Source organism: Suricata suricatta, chromosome 15 (genome assembly GCF_006229205.1).
Source record: "Suricata suricatta isolate VVHF042 chromosome 15, meerkat_22Aug2017_6uvM2_HiC, whole genome shotgun sequence".
Lineage (NCBI taxonomy): Eukaryota > Metazoa > Chordata > Mammalia > Carnivora > Herpestidae > Suricata > Suricata suricatta.
Window position 1 is genome coordinate 70,899,182 of NC_043714.1, and position 16,935 is coordinate 70,916,116.

Consider the following 16,935-nt stretch of genomic DNA (forward strand, 5'->3'; position numbering starts at 1 on the left):
GCACTTCACCAAACAAAATACACAGATGGCAGGTAAGCACATGGAAAGATGTGCAACATTATAGAGAGGCAAATAAAACCACAATGAGACAGTACTACCGACCTAATAAAATGCCTAAAATATCAAAGCTGGTAACGCCAAGTACTGTTGAGGATGCAGGGACACTGGGCTTCTCATGCACCAGTGACGGGAACTGGCGTGTGCACTCTGGTAAACTATTCGGCAGTTTCTTATATAGTTAAACATGGGGGCATCCCCACCCCAAACCTAGGCATTTGCCCAAGTGAATGGAAAGCCTGTGTTGTCACAAAGTGCACACATGAAACCTTAGAGCAGCAGTACTCATAGCTGCCTCAAACCAGAAAGAATCAAAATGGGCTTCAACTGAAGCTTGTGTAAACAAAACGGGGCACATTCAGAGAAAAGTTATTAAGCAGTAAAAAAGAACAATCAATACGTGCAACAACACAGATGAATCTCAGATGCATTATGCTACATGAAAGAGGCAAGATTCAAAAGACCACATACCACACGACTGAATTTATACGGCTTCTGGAGAAGGCAAGGTTATTGGCTGGCAGACAGATGAGGAACGGCCAGGAGCTAGGGCTGGGGAGAGCGGGCTACAGAGTAGTACAGGGAGATGGGGGGGGGTCCACTATCCAGTATCTCAGATGTGCTGCTGGTTACATGACTCTTTATGTTGGCCAAGACCTGCAGAATTGTTTAATAAGAACAGTGAGTTGTACCATAGGTAAACTATAGCAACACGATAAATGAAAAAATACTCAGTAAAAATAAGGATTCTACAGAAAACAAAAGACAAGAAATCGGGATAGTCTCCTATCTAGCAAAGAAGATGCATTTGCAATTTAAAACAAAGTAAACAAGCAAACAAAACAAAACCCAGGATCATAGATACAGAGAGAACAGATTGGGAGTTGCCAGAGGGAAGGAGGGGGTTGAAGTGGGTGAAGTGATCGAAGAAATTAAAAAAGTACAAACCACCAGTTATAAAATAAGTAAGTCATGGAGATGTAATGTACAGCATGGAGAATACAGTCAATAGTATTGTATTAACTCTGTAAGGTGACAGATGGGGACTAGATTGTTCTGGGGATCATTTCACAGTGTAGACAAAAGTCAAATGGCGGCACACCTGAAATTAATAATAGTGTATGTCAGTTATACATTCATACATACATATATGTACATGCAGTCATACATACATACATACATACTTTCCTAGAAAGAACACTGCAAACCCAGACAGTTTTGCTGGAGAATTTTAACAACAATTTAAGGAAGAAATGGCAACTGCCTTACACAAACTCTTTCAGAAAATGGATGCAGAATTTTCACAAGACCAGGATTAACCTGATAATAAAACTAGACCAAGATATTACGAGAAAAGAAGTATTGCTGTTACAGGAACAAAAACACAAAAATTCTTAACAAATATTCGCAGTCAAATCCAGCAATATGTAAAAAGGATAATAATACTCCCTGATTAAGAGGGCTGCATCCCAAGATTGTGAGGCTGGTTTCGAATCCAAAATGTTATCATGTCCTTTCTTTGTGTATGTGTGTGTGTGTTTGTGTGTATGTGTGTGTGTGTGTGTATATGTATATATACACTCTTTTCCCCCTCACAGTAAGAAAACGCCTACAGACTTAGCTCGCCCAAAGAACCCTCTAATTTTTATGCTGCTAACCGATCCACACAGCTATTTTCCAATGCCCCAGCCTCACCTAGCTTGGGGTACTGTTGTCACTAGCCCATTGACTCAACTTTCTGGTGACTCTGCAAATGGCTACTGCCATCAATTTCCATTGTTGTCTATTTCTCATCCAAGTTTTGGGGTCGTTCTATTTTTTTTTATTTCATTTTAGAGAGAGTACGAGTAGGGGAGAGGGGCAGAGGGAGAGAGGGACAACCTCGAGCAGGCTCCACACTCAGTGCTCAATTCCATGACCCTGTGATCATGACCTACACTGAAATCAACACGTGGATGCTCAAATGACTGAGCCCCCCAGACACCCCTCCAATGCTCTATTTTTATTCCAACATTGCTCTCCAAAAAACAGTGCTTCGCAAAATCCTACTTCCAACACCAATTTTCATGAGATCTATGCACTTCTTGGCCTGGGCTTGGCTTCCTCCAGCAGACATTGAGACAAGGCCTTGAGGACAAGCAGGTTTTCTTGGGGGCAGTCTCCGGACCCACTGGTAGACAAGTAGCAGAGGGAGGCCTGGAGGGAAGGGATTCATGGAGGGGTTATTCTCCGGGCTGTCACTGTGCCGGTACCGGGTTAAAGAGCACTGGCGTTATCCACCCACACCGCGAGGGAGCCAGGGCCTCAAAACACCCAGACTCTCATCAGTCAATATTTGAGAGAGCCTGAAAAAGATGTCAATGTCCTGTCAATTCTGGCCTGCTGTGTAGGCAGCACAGCGGGCTGTGCAGGCCAACTAAGTGTGTCATCTAGGAAACGCTGGTTCTGCTGGGCAAAACGGGGTCCGTGAGCACTGAAGTGGGGAGGGGGAGGGGCTCGGGCAGGGGCACCCACAGCACCCAGTCAGATTCTGTCCCTCCGCACAGGATCTTAACCTTGTGCAGTTTGTTAGCAAAGTCTATGAAATGGTTTCATAATTACTAATATAAATCCACAGAAAAATACTCAGCTGGGTCAGGCACGGGATTTCTCTCTGGGCCCTCCTCCTGGGAGAACAGAGATGGCCTTCGCTACCAAATCCCACAGGTCACAGAAAAACAGGGGACATATCACCAGGACCAACCAACTCGCCGGCTCGGTGACATAATCGACGCCATTTGTGCCTTCCTTCTAAGTCACAAACTGACAATCTCCCTCCATGTGTTGTGAAATTACAGATGCTGTCCAAGTTTCTCTCTAACTTATACTGTTTCCCTTTGTTTGTTTGTTTGTGTTTTTGGCTCAGCCTGGTACCTAATAAAAAAAGCATTTTGCCAGAGGTAAGGTTAAGGTTTAGGGCTCATGTGGTCATAGAATTTGAACTCTTCTTGTAAAAAGTTCAAGCAAACCTTGTCCTTCCCTACCTCTGCCTTTCAAATATTTAACAACTTTTCACTGAAACCTAGCAAAGCAAGGTCAAGGGCCAAACCTTTTTGTTCTTTGTTCTTGTTCTTGAAGAACGAACCCAAGACTCTCCCGCCTGTCGACAGGTGCATCGTGCGTGTGCCATGGAGGCAACAGCCATGAATGTGTCACAGACACACTTGGGCAATATTTCTAACCAGAGATGCACCTGATGCCTCGGGTGAGAAATATTTCACAACAGGCGGTCACAGTAGCAGCAACATAATCGGATGACAATGAGAAGAACTTGAGATTGACCCTGACAATGCGGCCGTGGAGGGTAAGATGCTCTTCCTGGGAAAGCGGGTCCTTGGAGGGGAAGGGACCCTGGGGGAGAATGTCCAAGCCCCGGAGTCCTGGGTGGACTGTGGGAGTGAACAGGCTTCCGCAGCAGCACCAATGGAGGTAAGACAGACTTAGATTCTCAGACTCAGATTCTCAGATCTCACTCTAAAAAGCTGGTGACTTGAAGATGGGGACATGGGAAAGGGTCTGGCTGGGGCCCTGGAGGAAGGAGGTGGTCTTAGCCCCTCAGTGCTCAGCTCCTATTTTCTGCACGTTTTCCCATGTCTGGCTTGGTTTCATTTCCAACAAACCTTCTTCCTATGTTTCAGGGCATTCTCGGGCATCACATACCCTGTCACCACCTCTTATCTTGGATGGCCAGTCTCGTGTGGAAGGACCCCAGGAGGCAGTGTTTCTGTCCCAGGGGGCCCGTGATCACTACTGGGCTTGAGTTTGCTTCCGTCTCTATGGTTATGTCCCTAGTTGTCCATAAAATATTTCCTGACTCCTGGAATCTTTTAAAAAAAAAGTGCTTAATTTGGATTACCACCTGTAATTGTCACTAGACTACGATTCAGGTATAATGATTATACTTTTTACAAGTGAGAAAATTTAAATGCAACGAAGGCTACAAATTTCCTCCAAACCCAGTCAGTGAGGGAGCGGGTAAGTCAGGAGCCGAGCCCAGGCCCTCGTGGGAAGTTGTACTACATGCTTCCCCCGTGGGGACAGGCGGAAGGGAGCAGGGTGGAGAGCCAAGGAGGCTGTGGGGTGCCGTGACCGCCTCCGGCAGGGCGCACGGAGTCTGCAGCGGAAGGTTTTTCAATTCGGAGAAGAGAGGAAAGCGCATGGGCAGATGGCAAGAGCTGGTAAGAGACAAGTCAGCAGGGGCACCCGGGCGGCTAAGCTGGTGAAGAGACCAACTTGATCTCTGCTCAGGTCATGATCTCATGGTTCATGAGATGGAGCCCTGCATAAGGCTCTGCACTGACAGCGCAGAACCTGCTTGGAATTCTCTCTCCCTCTCTCTCTGTCTCAAAATAAACTTAAAAAAAGAACTCAGCAGTTTGCTGTCGGGAAAGAAAGGATGAGGGGCTAAACAGCAGGCGGTGGCAGAGCTATGGGGAGTGGGTGTACAGAGAAGGGAGGGAGAATGGAAAAGATGTGATGGAGGAGGGGATCCCATCTCCCATCTCGCAGCGGCCGCCCACTGTCGCCCTCTGGTGGTAGCCGGCTGTACTGATTCTTCCCCGGAGACCTGGGAACCACCTGCGGCCTGGCCCTGGCCCCGCCTCTTCCCCCGCTGCCCAGGCGGCTCAACGTGAAGGCAGTGCCTGCCCACAGTCCCACCTCGTGGGCTTCCCCCACCCCACGCTCCTTCTGGGCTGGAAGACTGACATCATTTCAGGATGATTTAGGGTACTCCTTGAACAGGAGGTGGGGAGGAAGGGATGGACAGACCTACCGCGTACCCTGGGCACCAGGTCCGGGGTCGAGCACTGTCCAGGCCCCATCCGCATAGCAAAGTTCCCAGTGACGTATTATAATCCCCGTGTGACAAATGAGGAGACTGAGGCACAGCAGGGTTTAAAGTCTCCTCCCTCCTCCTGCAGCTTGCACGATGCCCATGGCCCAGATGCGCCCAGCTGCCGTGCTCCGAGCCCGGGCCCTGCAAGGCCCGGCTGCATCGCCCGGGCGCACCTCTGTGGGACCCGACCCCACAAGCCTTGCGTGGAGCATCCTCCATCCATCTGTTCCCGTTCATCTGCTATTTCCTGATTTCCACCCTGGCGGGGTCTGTGCTGGGCCTGGAGATTCACAGATGAAAGAGAGACAGCTCGTCCCCTCCTGGCCAAGCTCCCCCTCCCCTACCCTCACCTCCTCACCCCAGTTATGGGAGACTCGGATGTTTAAAGGGTGGGCGGGAAAAGAAGAATCCAAGAGGACTGGAGATCATTGGAGAGGTTGGAGGCCAGGAAGAACCATGGCTACGGATCATTCTAGAATGTTACTTTCCCAGCTGCAGACCAGAGAAGCAAAACTGACTGTGGAAAATATGTTTAGCTCGTGATGCCTACAGACCATTAACACAGCACTTTGAGTTTTTCAAGTGAGACTGCACAGTATGACATCAAAGTTTCCCCTAAGTTCTCTGCATCCCTCTCCCTGTGAAAACAGGACAGAAAAGCCACTGGCCTGGGCTCTCATTTGGTGCCTGGAATCAGAACTTCAGGGTGAGTACAGAACCCAAAAGAGTTCCATCTGACACCAGCCCCATCAATTTGAGGTTTATTTGCCTGAAGGCCTCTGAAAGATATAACCGTCTTAACCGGGTTCTGAGATTTTATGAGGGAGTTTTGGCGAGAAATGCTATTTTAAGCACCATTTAGGCTTTGCTCAGACTGCTTTTATGGGGAAAGTTATGATTCTTGGTAATTGCTGGAGTTTACTTCTATTGCCTCCTCCTCAGATGTCAGCGTGGGCGTCTCCGCCTTTCTGAGCGTTCCTGTCCCAGTGGCGGCTGCACGGCCTCGTCCCTCGGTCTCCAGGCTGACGTTATTTATAAGCTAATGACAGAGCGGTAAATATTGTAGTAAATAGTTGTGGGGTGACATTTGCTGAGCTGAAGTTACAGGCAGCTGGAGAGTGTTTCTGCGTGAAATTGCTTTCGTGCTTCTTCCCATTACAATGACCTACGATGTCCATAAAAATACTTCCGTTGCCCCTTCTCCCCCTGAATGTGTGGCGGGTTCTTAATAAGATCAATAGAGCTTTCAATGGAGACCACTTCATGTGCACTCTGTCCTGTGGGAGTTCCTTGGCAAGCTTTTGTGTCAAATTCAGCAAAAACTGGTACCTGTCCCAAACGGGTACATTTCTAATTTTCTGCATCGGACATTTACTAATATTTACAATATAGGAGATTCTGAGCTGGTAGAGTGGTGCAGTACATTTCTTCAAAGAGCGCACACAGCAAGAAGAGGGAAAACATAATAAGCCTTTCAACACACATACAACCCAACTATGGTCATAAAATGTGCAGAGTGAGGGGCATAGATTAAGATAAATTACTTATCTAATTTTTACACTTATGTATTTATTGAGAATGGGGAGGGAAGACAGGGGGAGACGGAATCCCAAGCAGGCTCCATGCTGTCAGCACAGAGCTCGATGCGGGGCTTGATCTCAGGAACCATGAGGTCATGACCTGAGCTGAAATCAAGAGTCAGACACGTAACTGTCGGGCCACCCAGGTGCCTCAAGAGAAATCATTTTTAAACTCTCCAGGTCAGGGAAACATTCCTGACGTGACCACATTTGCCTTTTGCCTTGACTGATGTGTGGGCTATAGTGTTCCCGTTGGTGACTACAGTTTTTCACGTCTGACTGGTATCCAGTTCTGTTTGCTGTCATCCTTGTTCCTTTTGTTCCTCAGGTATTTATCTTTGGGAGCTGGGTCAGGGATCGTCCCTTCCAGGAAGCCTCCGCCGGTACTCCAGGCGCAGCGAGGCACCTCCTCTCTACTTTGGTAACAGGCATTGTCTCTGGATTTTCCCACTGTTCTGTAATGAATCTCTTGCACGTGTTCTTACATGTCCTTTCACCCGTCGTAAGTCCTACATAATATCGATATGTCTCAGCCATTGTGTGGCTCCTGTACCAGCACAGATCTTGCCACATGGTGGAACTCAATAAATGGTCAATTCATAGACTGGGCGTCTGGGCGACTGGTTGGAAATGGAGGATATTCCAAGTGAACAGATTAGTAAGAGCAAATACCCTCAAGCAGGAAGTGCGAGGCATGTGAAAAGGAATAGTAGGAGACGAGGCCATAAAGGAAACCTGGAGCTATATCCCAGGGGAACCAGGCTGGGAAGTGGGGACCTATCTAGGATGCAAGAAGTAATCCTGGTCAACGATGGGGTTAATTGTCTGCATCAGTGGAATTCTGTTTCTGGTCACGGTTGTGCTTTTGGGTAAGAGCTACCCCTCTCTTTACTCACCACAGGATTTTAAAAAAGCTTTCAAGCTTTGTATGTGATCCTACATCTTAGCTACAGCAATTGCTCAAGGGGTTGACTGTGAGCTCACCAGGGAACCCCGCCTTCTGCTTTCACCAAGGATGAACACGTGACCCAAGTCAGCGCAGCTGGAGAGCTTCCATGAGATGGTTTTCCAACCTGCACCAGGCAGGGAAGCATCCTTCCTTCCGTGGTGGTTCAACCCTGAGGGGGTGTACTGTCATTGGCCCCGATATTCCACCACAGACAAAAATGGTTCTAAGGTTCAAAGCAACGTGCAAAGAGGAGCAAAGATGAGAAGAGAAGACCCTGGTGCCAGCTGTCTCCACCTACACCCTGTCCTTCCTGGCTCAGCCAGTTGAAGCTGGGCCTTTGTAGCCTACAGTCAGAGGCTTGGGATTCACAGCCTATCTCTCAGCCTGGTACCACCGACAGCAGGCTTTCAGGAGGTCCCAGAGACAACTCTCAGCCCAAATCACTCCACACTGTCCAGAAAACCATTTCAGAAGACAATTGTAATAGGAAGTCAACATGCACCTGCCCCCAAGAGGCATCAAGATGGGGCCCATCATGTCCATCCTCTTTTTACCCTTCTCATCCCTAGGACCATGTTCAGGGGAATGTTTACGTCGGTCAAATTATCCAAAGTCCCAGCCTCTCAAGGCATCTGCCATCACTCAGATGCAGAAATAGAAGTAGGCAGTCTTTCCTGCACCAAGTCATCCAACCAAATGGTGCATGAGCCCCCGAACTCTGTCTCTCTTTTGTTATACTGAATCAATGGACCCCATCTCTATTTAAAGTGAACCACTGCACATCTCATTGGATCCCATCTTCTCTCACCCAGGAGGACTTTGCTCTTGCACTCAGTCCCCCCATCTCCTGCACCATCCAGTCTTCCTCATTCTCCTGGACCAATCCCCGTCATTTATAAACCGAGTGTAATACCTCCCAACTTCACAAAAGAGGAAAAAATATCATTGACCGCCTATTCTCTTATAGCAATTGCAAATCTCTTCTTCTTAAAAGCTCAACTTCTTTAAATAGTTAGAAATAGAGGCTTTTAAGCAAGATAGGTGATATATAGATAAACTAAACTGAGCTTAGGTGTTTAAAAGAGGTAAGCAAGTATCATCACCTTCTCTAGAGCCTTGCAGACCAAGACAGAGGATGTCAGCAATCATGCCTTAGGGGTATAATAGTATAGAAAGACTTCTGTATCTGTTGCAGTCTTTTTGCCACGGAATGCAATAACAGGAAGAAAAGAAGCAAGAGTGAGCTGAGAGACCTAATAAAAAAAGAGACATTTCAGACTCTTGCTTTGGCATGAATTTGCATCTCATTAACATCGAGCTGATAAGAGGTCTTATTTCCACATTTATTAAAGAAAGAATTATTTCTCTTCAATGGTACTTGAGTCCAATATTATACACATAGCACATGAAATGAAGATGAAGTTTCAAGCCCATCATATCCTAGGTTTGAAGGGAAGAAATGAGCTGATAACAATTATATATAATTTCTCAACCCACAGACTAGATGTCATTTAATCTATTTAGCTACCCAAATAACCCTGGCAGAATTAATCGTTCCTTCTTTCTTGTCCTATAAAATTTCTGAACGTACTTCTATACTGTAGGGTTGGACGTGATGGGGGAAGGTCGGTCACAAGCTAAAATACCACAGTAGTGTCCCCAGCTCCAAAGGAGACGCATTGTAGAGTCTACTGTTTACAATTTGGGGGACGATCAAAAAACAGTAAGCCATGTAAAGTATTATCAAAATCCCTGGTGGTAAGTAAGTGCCCTTTAATTATTCAACATAATGATTCCTTCCTTTTGTTTCAGATACAAGAGCAGGCCAGCGGTGGCCTGGCCACCGGCATCTGTCTCCAAAATAATCATGGTCGGAACAGCCAGGGTCTGGCTTTAATTTCTTTTTCCCCAATGAAAATAGGAGACAAGATGAGAAATAGACCCTATTCTCTTTGAGGGGCTCTGTCTCAACAGGTGACCAGACCTTTTCTTTTTTAACATAATTGCACGATTAACTAGCTAAACACAGAGAAAACATAAGGAAACAAGAAGAAACAACATTCCCGGCAGCAGCTGCTCGAATAAGTTCCTTTCTCAGATACGAATACGGAACTCTGGTTTACCCGCTACGTGGTGGGCGCACCTCAGTGCCCCAGTCGGCGGTGCGCTCCAAATTTAATGCAGATGAAAATGTGAGCCCAGCAATGGTGGGCGGATTATGTAGATGAATAAGACGATTTGCTCCTAAACTAAAGGGTCCCCTACTTACTCTACAGTTTGGTTACTTTTCATTTTTTCTTCTTCTTGTGTGTGTGTGTGTGTGTGTGTGTGTGTACTGAATGTGTCTTCTTAAATATTGTATGAGCTATCAGTTTTTACTACTCACAGCCTGTCTGCCTTAATCAAACTGAACATGTTATTACTGTCATGGGTAGGAGTAAACAGGATCTATGATGCCCGGAAGAGTTCTTTTATCAATAAAAACAAAAGGGAGGGGAGTGTGAGCAGACTGTGGTGCCTGTTTTGGCTTCTGTTTACCACTTGGGCTTGGGAAAAGCATCGGGGACTTAACAGGGGAACTTCTGATAAGGTGCTTGTACATGTTTATAATCTGTATGTCACCTGTGCCTTTTAGGAGGCTACAAAGCAGACAAAGGCGAGACATCCCATCTTACAAGTGGGTTGCTGTGGGCTGAGAAGAATCAGAATTCGGGCTTCTTGTGCATCTGATTTTATGGTTCATGTTGGACTCAGCCTTAGCCTCTCTGTCTACCCACCCGCGGCAATTAGCATTTCCCCACCTGGGATTTCACAGCCCAGCAGTAAATAAACTCCAAGTTTCATTTCCATAAAATGACTGAAGATGGGTCCCCTGAGCGGAGACCGCCTTCCACCCTTCATCTTCAAAATTTAAACCAGCGGATTTGATAGTAAATGTTAAGGGTGTGCAGTTAACATACCAAGTGGCAGCTGGAAAGGGCACAGCAGACAGGAGTCTGGCTTGAGTCACTTCTGTGCCCTGGAGATACAAAGTAGCTAATAAATGCTGTTCTCTATTTATGTGTGGCCTCCTGAGACTCTCTGCCTTGAGTGTTTTCTTAGTAAAGAGTTCATTTGGCCTCAAGAACTCACCCCAAAGGAGGGACAGGCCACTTTTTTTTTGCCCTAGATTGGCAGGTAGAGAAAGTGGAAAAACTAAGAAATTATGTGAATTTCTCCAAAGAAGAGAAGAAGGTGAGGGGCAAAGGTTACATTTTTGGTGGTTTTTTTTTTTTTAGTGTCAGGCGGAGTTGAAGATTAACTCATTCTTTGGGCCAAAATAATCTATCAACACCAGCAAAATGCTTAGAAAGAGTGTCTCGCTCATAACAAGTGCTAAATAACAGCAATGGCCATCACCTTCATCATCACCATCATACAGACTTCCTGGATCTGTTTTATACAAGTGAGGAAACAGAGGCTGTGTCAAAAGTAGCGGAACATCTAGACGGTAGAGATAACTGGCTCCTGATAAATAGGAGCTCAGTTCTGGAGCGATAACTGGGCTGATAAAAATAATTGGGGGAAGAGCTGAAGAGGTAGTCTGGCTGTATAGTTCAGAGCATAAAAAAATCAGGTCAAATAACAGGGGTTAGTTGAATGGCCACTGCCCCGTGTTGCTGCTGCAGGGCACCTGATGGGTTCCTTGAGCTCTCTGTCCCTCAAAGTCCTTATCTGCAAATCAGGGGCAATAATATCAAAGTCACAGCAATGTGTAGAGAGGATGTGAAATAATGCATGTAAAATATTTGGCACAGGGGCTGGCTTCAGGGACGGTAAGGGACAGTTACTTTCTTGAAGGACAAATCCATGGTAGTTAACAGCATAGACCGTGGAGTCCAGATGATCTGGCTTTCAGTCCTGGTTCTGCCATTTATTTTCCTTGCACAAGGAGTCTTTGTAAGCTCATATTCTCTCATATGCAAAATGGTAAAAATTATAGTGCATCTTGTATTAAATTATTGTGAGCCTACCTCGTGAAAGCAGTCAATAAATGTATATTCCTACTGTTATTACTTACTGGTTAATAACTGCTAATTTTTACTTGGTCCTTATATGCTAGATGTGGATGAAAATACTCCTCACGCACCATCATGTTTACCTCTCACAGAAACCAAACGTAATAAGTGACAGGAATATCCTCATTTAAATAAAGAAACGAACACAGGGTAGTAATGAGCCTGAAGTCCACATTTAGCATTGTCAGAGCTGGAATTCAAATCCACTTTAAAATGCTAGAAAAAGAAAAGCATATTAAATCTAAAGTAGAGGGAATAATTGAAATAATAATAAAAATAAAACCAGAAACCAAGGAAACGAAACAGACAAGCAAAGAGAAAATCAACAAATTAAAACTTGGCTGGGGGTGTGCCTATCTCCTAAATGATCTGAGACTCGGTTTCCAATCTGTTTTCCTACCCTTCCCCATTACGAAGGTTTCCATAACCTATCGACATTAATTCTAGGCTTTTAGTGGATTCCCTTAAACTTTTACAAGCACAACGGAGTTAACAAAATCTAAATTTAATTAATGTCTCTACCCCTCCTCTAGAACTACACAAGGATCTGAGAACTCTTCCCCTCAGATCATCCCTTCTCTGCCTTAATTACATTATTTAACACTCTCATTTCAGGGTGTAGTTAATATCACCAATGAGTCATTATCATTACCATGGGCATTGTCTCATAGGCTAGTATTTGTTTAGGTTTTCTCACACATGGATTGATTTTCTTACTTTCACTTGCTCATACCATGCTCAGAGTTCAACTTCCATTTTTCTAGAATCCAGACTTAGTAGTTTCTTCAGCTGTGAGGTATGTGAGTGGCAATCTTCTTGAATTTTCTTTCTTTCTTTGACGAGAAAGAGTTGTGAAAATGTCCTCCACCTGTCTTCTTGAGTCATCGTTTAGCTCAGTACAAAAGCCAAGGTTGATGCACTCCCTCGATGCACTGAAGATGCTGTCACATGGTCCTCTGGCCTTATGTGTCCCTGTTCCAAAGTCATGAAATCACAGTCATCAGAACTGATATTTCTTTGCACCAAATCTGCATTTTCTAATCCCTCTTCCCTTTGGTCTTCTTTTCAAGATGATATACCAAGGAGTGGATTTATTTTTATATTTTGGCTCTGTACTTATCATTTTTTCTTGAATATAAAGATTCATATTTGTCATGAATTCCAGAAAATTCTCAGACATTTCTCCTTTGCATATGACCTTGCGTCATCTCTATTTCCTTCTGGAACGCTACAGAGAACAGGACCTTTTGAATCTACCATCTGCATCTTCTACCATCTACGTCTTCCAGATTTCCCATCTCCACACAGAGCACTACACTCTGGGTAAGGACCCACAGGCTTGTCTTACCATTCACTAATTCCTTCTTCAGTTGAGATTAATTTTATGTTTAATCCCTCCAATCTCTGTCGGCTTCCCACCAAATAGCAATGCTTCTTATTGCTTTTCAATGTGGAACACTGAACAGATTCTTTTTCAAAGTTGGCCATTCTTTATTCATAGGGGTCTTTTAGTTGTTTTGTAAATTTTTAATTCTAGGTCTTTAATCATTCAAACATGCTTATTTTGTACCCATTTTTGGATTGCCTATTATCTCAGCCTCTAGGCAACTAATCATGCTGTCTGTGTTGTCCACAGACTCCCACACAGCAAGTACTTTCCATTTTGTTATTATCTGTGCTTTTTTTTTTTTTTTTGGTATAAACTCATCTCATGTTTTGCTTTGCTTAGTTTTCCCTGTTCCTTAAGAAAAGTCTGAGCTCTAATGGATATCTTCACCTGGGGCCAACTTTTATGCTACTTTCTTGGCCCACACAGGTAATGTTAAATGAAAGTCTGGGTCCACTTGAGGTATTTACAAGGAAGGTCTAGCTTTTCTTCCTGGAGCCTAGGAAGAAACTAACTCTCTCTTCTAGATCATTTTTCTTGTTTTTCTATCCTGCAGACACTTTGCATCAGAAATCCTTTATTCCTTATTTCATTGTTGGCTAAAGATAACTTAACTCTGAAGTAGAATCTAAATGAAACTCAGCAGTTCATAAAGAACTTTTTAAAATTGAGAGTCTGTTGACTCAGATACTTTGTGAAGATTATCCCTGAGCTAGCCAATATATCTTCCTAGATAAAGATGGAAAATATTAGCAAATGTAAGCATACCTGTTAGCATAAAAATTAAGTTAAATCTGCATTTCTTCTCATCTTATCACCCTAGAGCAGAGTTTCTTCCTAACTAACTTTGCTAAAACAAGCAAAGGACCTTCTTGTACTGAAAGATTTACAACATTGCAGTTATCAAAACTCTTGACTTGCAACCTTTAGCCTAGGCTATGTTTGCTGTATAACAAACATTCTTAAAATGTTTGTTCCATAACACCGCATTTATTGCCCACTTATAAACGATGTTTGTCTTAAAAGGTTGATCTTATCCAGCTATCCTGGCGATAAAGTGACTCCCTATAATTTTCTCACTATAAGATCACTGATGTAGTCCTAATTAGCTTGATCTTTATAAAAAGACCATAAAGACATTCTTAATATGAGGCAAGTGGCTAAAATTATAGCTAACCTTGTAAGATGTATTTATAAGTGAAAGCAGGTGACAAATGGATTCACGTGAAAATACAATATGAAATCTCAAGTTGGCCCGAAAGCCCATCTACTCAGCGTTCAGGGCTTAATGGGAAAGTCTGGAATCTAACCCTCATGTGTCATGAACCCAGAACCTCCTCCCAAGTTCTTAGTTGTTTTAAAACCCATGCAAGCATAAGTTATGTGACAGCTTTGTAACCTGTCAACTTAATTCAGCTGGAAATACATTTTTCAGAATCTCATCTACATGGTTCTTGGTTCACAATGCTCTCAAGGAACATTTTGGCAAGACTTGGAAGGGGGAAGGGTAGCAGAAGCCATGTTTATGCTTAGAAGATCCAGGTACAGTGACCTTGTCATGACTTCCTGGCTCATCTTGTTAGCACGGGGTCAGCAGTGGACCCCTAGCCTCCATACTTCACCCAGCTTTCTTCAACTTCCTTGACACTTCCCAGCAGCTCCCTGCCAAAGGACACCGACATCTCCCGTATGCCCCCTGCATTGTTACAAGCAAAATCTTGGGGGTTTTGAGAGATACACAGACTTGAGTTCATCCTTACAGGTCCCAGTGCATCCTTGCTTTTCCCCCACTTCCCAGCCCCTTGTCCTGTTCACTTGAAGCTCAGTACCAGATGCAGAAGCACTGCCTTGTGAGGCTGTCTACCCAACCCTCAAGATTGCATAAAGTCACATATTTATGATAAGCCCATTCTCTACCGCCCATAGTGGCTCCCCTTCTCTAATCAAATGCTAACCCAGGTACTAAGCCCTCTAACACTCCCCTCCTCAGGGCAGTTACAGCATCCACTGTTGTGTCCCTACTTGGGTTTTAAATTCCTGTTTCTTTTCTGGCACCTAAGAATCTCCTTCTCTTTATTATTAGTTTGTGGATGTATCCATTGAAATGTATTGTTTTATTGAAAAATTATGTGTGCCTGTAGCAGGAGCATCTGCAGGTTGGCTGGGATGAATCACCCTGTCAGAAAAAGAAGTCCTCTCTGGTTTACTGACCCTGTTCCCCCCTACTGAAGTCACTTTGTAAACCCTATGCACCTTCCAGGAAAAGCTCCACACCACTGTGAGAGACTCCACCTATGAGAAGGAGCCCAACCAAGACCCTTCTCATGGCCTATAAATATGGGTAGTCAGTGGAGAGACTCTATTTTTCTTTAGTTTTGGCTCTATGGGTTCAGTCATGGGCTCTGGTTCCTTGACTGGAAAGAAAACATTGACACCGACACTGTGTTTTTCACTTTAGAGTAAACAGTTCTCATCACAGAGTTTTAATTTCCTTTCAAAGGCAACACAACCTCATTTCATACAGAGAAAACATACCCTTTGTATTAATATCTCTTATTGCTAACTCTTTGCTGAGCCTAAATTAATTACAAAGAGCCTAAATTAATTATAAAGAGGAATTAATGCCACTGAGGATGGCTGGATGTGTACCATCTCCAAATATATTAATCCCCAAATTAATCAGACCTTCAGTATTTTTTCCTGATGGATGTTGTTCTTTTGGGGGCAGTGTCCATAGGCTGGGGGGAGCTGGGAAGAGTGTGCTCAAGGAGGTGTCTCATTTAATCTCACCATAGAAGGCAATGGGGGTAGCAGGTGGTGATTCTGATCTCTGATCATGTGTTGGAGGAGGTCATCGAGAGGATGTGACCTCTGCTTGACTCGCTAGCTGGCCCTGGGCAATCAGAGTCTCCTCCTTGCCCTTGGAAGGTGAAATCTGCCCTTGTTCCAACTGTGGAGGCTATTTTTTTAGGATGCAGCCTGAGAGAGTAAGACATTGAGACCATCTGGACAGTGGATGTGACTTCTGTATAAACTGTCAAGATTTGGCAGATGGGCACAAAGATCTACTCATAGCACCCAAGACAAGCCTTGTATGTAATTTCTCTTGGTTATTAAACAGTCACCTACCAATCTGGAGTGAACTTCCTCTTTCTTTTGTCTCTCCTTGGCCTCTGTGTATAGGGACAATTTCAGATTCCACCCGGGGAAGCCCAAGGTTACAAACCAACATCATGTTGTTTTATCCACCTTGGAAACTATTTCTCCAGGCCCATTTTATGTCTGACAACATTTTCCTGTTTTCATCAGATAAGTGGAATATTAAGTTCCCTTTCCGTTTGTTATGCCTCCCAGAGATCATGTGTCATGTCTTCTTTCTTTGTAATCACAGGAGCACATCTCTCTCCTCCTCTCCTCTCGACAATATGAGAGAGGAACAGAGAGAGACAGAGAAGGAGACATATAAGGGGGAAATAGGGAAACAAGAAAAAGCAAAAGCAAGTGGCGATAACAATGTATTTCCAGTTGTGAGGAAGTAGTTGAAATCTACACAACTATCAACAGGAGAGAGTACAGAGAACACACTTCCTACCAGTCTTGATTTTACAGATTGGAGAAAGGTAAGGTGACAATTGGTAATTTTTCAAGAGGATACGTTTAGGATTAATGGATGACTGTAAGGTCTGTACTGATAGCATTTACCACACATCCATGTGACCTCTGCTTTCATCCCATAGTTGATATAAATATTGAGAGGTAAGTTGGACAGTTACTATTTAACTGAATTTTGTAGCTGAGAGAACTGAGGTAACATAATACACCATCTCAATCGGTACGTGGCATGACTAGACCTAAAACTATCAACTCCTATTCTAGTAATATGTCTGTTGCCTACATCTGAGTTGCATACAGTTGAATCAGAAAGGAAGCAAACATACACCCTAGGAAAACTGAGATTATTTGAAGGACAATATAGAGTAGAAAGAATCACCATAAAGAATTGGGAAGCAGCACCAAATAACCCTCGG

At 44.2% G+C, this 16,935-nt stretch overlaps 1 long non-coding RNA gene across 2 annotated transcripts in view; it reads right to left on the bottom strand.

The window, feature by feature from the left end:
• LOC115279114 overlaps positions 1–16,935 on the bottom strand; it is a 131,120-nt gene that overhangs the window by 97,378 nt on the left and 16,807 nt on the right. The window contains exon 3 of one of the 2 annotated variants that reach the window (XR_003903217.1): positions 12,254–12,492. This is a non-coding gene — a long non-coding RNA (uncharacterized LOC115279114). Of the gene's footprint in view, positions 1–12,178; positions 12,493–16,935 lie in introns of those variants that run through there. The other variant, XR_003903216.1, reaches the window with a different exon arrangement.